Genomic DNA, 6263 nt, shown 5'->3' with positions numbered 1-6263 from the left:
AACGGAACAAATGTTTAATGTATGTTGTGGCACAGATTTCCACCTGTGCTTTGATCTATGCTCTCAATTGTACAGACTAGTTACAATTTACAAAACAGCTGACACTTTGGCTCTTGCATGTGTTAACATGTTGGCACAATGACTCCAATAACCCCACTGAAAGACTCTAAAAAGGAGAGCAAAAACAGATTAATCCTTCACTTGAAAGTTGAGTAATCCACGACTCAGCATCCGCTTGTTAGCGGATTTGTCTGATCAAACTTTCTCTTAACATGGGAAGACATAATGCTCCCAGCACAGGAGGCTGCTGAGCGGAGAACGGCTCATAATAAAGGCAGGAACGGAACAAATGGAATGGCATCAAACACCTGGAAACCATGGAAACCATGTGTTTGATGTATTTGATACCATTCCACGGATTCCGCTCCAGTCATTACCACGAGCCCATCCTCCCCAATTATGGTGCCACCAACCTCCTGTGTCTCCCAGACAATTATGTGAATAGTGGAGAGAGGGTGCTATCCCCCTCGCACAATAACAATGACCATGTTAAATCACTTGAAGGGTTCTTCTTGTTCTAGGGGATTTCTCAGCTAATCACATATTCCATGTCATTTTATTAGGCGCTAACGTATGATTTGAGATCAAATTCAGTTAATGACTTTAAAAGGCTTAAAATGGAGAACGGCGAGGCTGACCTCTAATGTGGGTTTGCTTTCCAGCAGCTTACCGATAAGTGGATTTCATTTAATTGAATGTGAATTTGTATCTGTTTTTTTAAGGTAACTAAGGCCAGACTAGCTGTCTCACTCTTATCATTATCTGGGGCAAAGAGAGAGGGGGGGTTTGATGTGATCTTGGGCAGCTGTCATGTTGGGTTGGATCATAAAAAAAGACAGAAACAGCAGAGGTTCAGAGAAGACTTAATTTGACTATTTACAGCAGAGGTTCAGAGAGAAGACTTCATTTGACTATTTACAGCAGAGGTTCAGAGAGAAGACTTCATTTGACTATTTACAGCAAAGGTTCAGAGAAGACTTCATTTGACTATTTACAGCAGAGGTTCAGAGAGAAGACTTCATTTGACTATTTACAGTAGAGGTTCAGAGAAGACTTCATTTGATTATTTACAGCAAAGGTTCAGAGAGAAGACTTCATTTGAGCATTTACAGCAGAGGTTCAGAGAAGACTTCATTTGACTATTTACAGTAGAGGTTCAGAGAGAAGACTTCATTTGACTATTTACAGCAAAGTTTCAGAGAGAAGACTTATTTTGATTATTTACATCAGAGGTTACAAGAGAAGACTTCATTTGACTATTTACAGCAGAGGTTCAGAGAAGACTTCATTTGATTATTTACAGCAGAGGTTCAGAGAGAAGACTTCATTTGAATATTTAAGGCAGAGGTTCAGAGAGAAGACTTCATTTGACTATTTACAGCAGAGGTTCAGAGAGAAGACTTCATTTGATTATTTACAGCAGAGGTTCAGAGAGAAGACTTCATTTGATTATTTACAGCAGAGGTTCAGAGAGAAGACTTCATTTGATTATTTACAGCAGAGGTTCAGAGAGAAGACTTCATTTGACTATTTATATTTCAGACGGATATGTGTCTGGATGGGACAGAAGCCTCATTGTCAGGGAGAGAGACGTAGGCAGTAGTTAATTACATTTTTCTACTTAAGAAATGAAGAACCTTTCTATGAAAGGGCTCTTTCAATCAGACCTTTGTCTCTATTCTCTCCTGAATCTAAGACATCCTCTTACGACAAAGATCATGGCTCCAGATACAACACACACACACATGCACGCACGCACACTCACGCACACACGCACACACACACACACACACACACACACACACACACACACTACTCAAGTCTCTTATACTTCACCAACTCTACTAATAACCCAACTCCTTTCACCTCTGGATCACTCTGTCATTCCTAGAAACCTTTGGTATTTGGTATTTTATTAGGATCCCCATTAGCTGTTGCAAAAGCAGCAGCTACTCTTCCTAGGGTCAGTGGATATGACTAGCTTGTATAGTAACACACCGGGCACACCAATCACACCTCTTATCATCATCTGGCAAAGTAGGCCAATTTATCTGGCAAAGTCCCTGCATAGTGCTCTTGAGAGGTGGAGGGATACAGTCTGAGCTCCTAATAGACTGGACAAAGCACTGCTTTTGTGTTCCTCCTCACATTGTCACAGCAGCACACTGTGACTGATGCAGGGACTGAGGCCAACGGAACTTTTTTCTCTCACTGAGATGATTAGATCAGACCATCCACAGGCAGACCTCCAGTCTAAGACAGATTGGTTTTGTCCCTTTACTTATCTGGTCAGGGTGTGAGGTTCAGTGTTGAGGAGATCTGAGGGCTCACACAGCCTAATAGAAATGGCACCCTAAAAGTATAGACTCAGGGGTGTCAAACTCATCCCATGGAGGGCCGAGTGTCTGCTGGTCCCGTTCAATTTGTGTCCAATTAAAACCTAGACAACCAGGTGAGGGGAGTTCCTAACCAATCAGTGACCTTCATTGACCAATGAAGTACAAGGAAAGAGTGAGAACCCGCAGACACTCAGCCCCCCGTGGAATGAGTTTCATACCCTAAAGGTGTAAAGGGACTCACATTTTTCTGTTTGTTTCCTTCTGACAAAAGACAGAATATGATGTCTTTCAACGGATGTCTTGATGTCGTCATGAAAACTTTTCTGAGAGTAAAGGGATATATTTCTTCACTCGGTGTCACGTCCTGACCAGTAAAAGAGGTCATTTGCCATAGTAGTATGGTCAGGGCGTGGCAGGGGGGGTTTGTTTTGTATGTATTTTGGGTTTTCTGTTTCTATGTGGGTTTGTTCTAGTTGTCTATTTCTATGTGTTGGTTTTCATGTTCGGCCGGGTATGGTTTCCAATCAGAGGCAGGTGTCTTTCGTTGTCTCTGATTGGAAGCCATACTTAGGCAGCCTGTTTTTCCTTTGGGGTTGTGGGTAGTTGTTTTCCGTTCTAGTCTAAGTACCTGACGGGACTGTGTTGGTCATTTTTTTTATTTTGTCAAGTGTCTTCATTAAAAGATTGAAAATGAGCACTATCCACGCTGCGTCTTGGTCTCCATTCCACGACACCTGTGACACTCGGTTTGATTAGCTTTAATCTAGAGCACAAAACGGTTGCTTGGTAAAACACAACATGCATTTTCTACAGTATATACAGTATGTGAAGCCATGCCAGGCTTTATAGCCTACACATAACAACACAACTTTATAGCCTACACATAACAACACAACTTTATAGCCTACACATAACAACACAACTTTATAGCCTACACATAACAACACAACTTTATAGCCTACACATAACAACACAACTTTATAGCCTACACATAACAACACAACTTTATAGCCTACACATATCAACACAACTGTATAGCCTACACATAACAACACAACTTTATAGCCTACACATATCAACACAACTGTATAGCCTACACATAACAACACAACTTTATAGCCTACACATAACAACACAACTTTATAGCCTACACATATCAACACAACTGTATAGCCTACACATAACAACACAACTTTATAGCCTACACATATCAACACAACTTTATAGCCTACACATATCAACACAACTTTATAGCCTACACATAACAACACAACTTTATAGCCTACACATATCAACACAACTTTATAGCCTACACATAACAACACAACTTTATAGCCTACACATAACAACACAACTTTATAGCCTACACATATCAACACAACTTTATAGCCTACACATAACAACACAACTTTATAGCCTACACATAACAACACAACTTTATAGCCTACACATAACAACACAACTTTATAGCCTACACATATCAACACAACTTTATAGCCTACACATAACAACACAACTTTATAGCCTACACATATCAACACAACTTTATAGCCTACACATAACAACACAACTTTATAGCCTACACATATCAACACAACTTTATAGCCTACACATAACAACACAACTTTATAGCCTACACATAACAACACAACTTTATAGCCTACACATAACTCAATCCTCTTCCAATTCCTCTTTATTTGACTATTTTCAACTGTCCCAGACAGTGAGAGCAGGATCAAACATAGTTTATTTTCTCAATTCATGTGAATAATGCTGTCAAGACAAAAATGGCCCCTCTGAAACAAGCAGGAATTTTATAATAAAGACAGTCTTTGTTGGGCCTTTTAGAGTAAGAGAGTCACTCTATGGAGTGCATACATTGCACCAGCAGTCCTATAGCGAAGAATACCTTAACAATCCCCTCTCCCCAGTCAGTGAAAGGCAGACCAAGTTCAGCTACGGTGCCCCTCTGACAAATACCCAACTGTGTGAATATAAATACTCACCCAGTCACCATCACATTAAATAAGACATGGACTAGACCTGTCATCTCTACTCACCCTGACACACTCTGTTAAAGAGGCAATCTATGATTGCTACATCCATTTTTGGACTTTTAAATTATTTATATATTAGCCATGATTCTTCAGGAATATAACTTATAAACGTCTCATGAGCTTTGTTCAACTGTATAACCCCCCAGAACCAAAAATATAAGCATGTTTTACTCCTTTGTTTGTAAACAATTTAATTGTAAACAAGCACTGTATTTTTTTTTACTATAACTTTGATATTATGGAGTCAGTCCTTGCATTCATAGCTCTGTCTATGAATTTCAGAGTGGTTACATTTCTCCAGCTCCATCCCTATGCTTTTTTCCCAAAAATAGTGGCAGGGTGGGCGCTTTGTTATTGTTTGAATTTGAGATTGCCCCTTTGAAGGGACAATCAGATTCTCTAGCCCATCGCTCATCTTACCAAGCAAAGGGGTGGGGTAAGGCTGTTGAAATTGAAGAGCTTGGTTATCACATCTCCTCCGATAAATGATTGAATTGTGTTCTTCTTCAGAGAAAGAAAAGAGTGACCCTGTCAAAGGGGAGTGCATTGATCCTATTTCTATGGTAGCAGACTTAAGCCATAGGCTGGAAGTTCAGTCAGTCATATTACACTGTGATACATTGGCCTACTTTGCCAGCTTACCTGACAAAAGTTAATTCATCTCAAATCAAATCAAATGTTATTGGTCACATACATGTGTTTAGCAGATTTTATTGCGGGTATAGCAAAATGCTTGTATTTCTAGCTCCAACAGTGCAGTAATATCTAACAAGTAATATCTAACCATTTCACAACAATACACACAATACGCACAAATCTAAAGTAAAGGAATGGAATTAAAAATATATAAATATTTAGACGAGCAATGTCAGCGGCATAGACTAAGATACAGTAGAATAGAATACAATACAGTATATACATACGAGATGAGTAATGCAAAATATGTAAACATTAAGTGACTAGTGTTCCATTATTAAAGTGGCCAGTGAGTTCAAGTCTATGTATATAAGGCAGCAGCCTCTAATGTGCTAGTGATGGCTATTTAGGTCTGATGGCCTTCAGATAGAAGCTATTTTTCAGTCTCTCGGCCCCAGCTTTGATGTACCTGTACTGACCTCGCCTTCTGGATGAAAGCGGGGTGAACAGGCAGTGGCTCGGGTGGTTGTTGTCCTTCATTATCTTTTTGGCCTTACTGTGACATCGGGTGTTGTAGGTGTCCTGAAGGGCAGGTAGTTTGCCCCTGGTGATGCGTTGGACAGACCGCACCACCCTCTGGAGAGCCCTGCGGTTGCGGGCAGTGCAGTTGACGTACCAGGCAGTGATACAGCCAGACAGGATGCTCTCAATTGTGCATCTGTCAAAGTTTGTGAGGGTTTTAGGTGTCAAGCCAAATTTCTTCAGCCTCCTGAGGTTGCACTTTCTTCACCACACTGTCTGTGTGGGTGGACGATTTCAGTTTGTCAGTGATGTGTACGCCGAAGAACTTGAAGCTTTCCACCATCTCCACTGCGGCCCCGTCTATGTGGGTACGGGGGTGTTCCCTCTGCTGTTTCCTGAAGTCCACAATCAGCTCCTTTGTTTTGCTGACGTCGGGTGAGAGGTTATTTTCCTGGCACCACACTTCCAGGGCACTCATCTTCTCCCTGTAGGCTGTCTCATCAACTGCAAAGTTGCCTAAAAGCACGGCTGCCCTATCTGTCAGCTTCATTTTACTCCATCTTACTCCACTACTCCATTAATTACTCCATTACTCCACAAAACAAAGATAAACCCATTTTCCTCAGATCTTAGTGTTTATAGCAAATAG

This window comes from Salmo trutta, chromosome 6 (genome assembly GCF_901001165.1).
Source record: "Salmo trutta chromosome 6, fSalTru1.1, whole genome shotgun sequence".
Lineage (NCBI taxonomy): Eukaryota > Metazoa > Chordata > Actinopteri > Salmoniformes > Salmonidae > Salmo > Salmo trutta.
Note: the sequence above shows the minus strand (reverse complement) of the source record.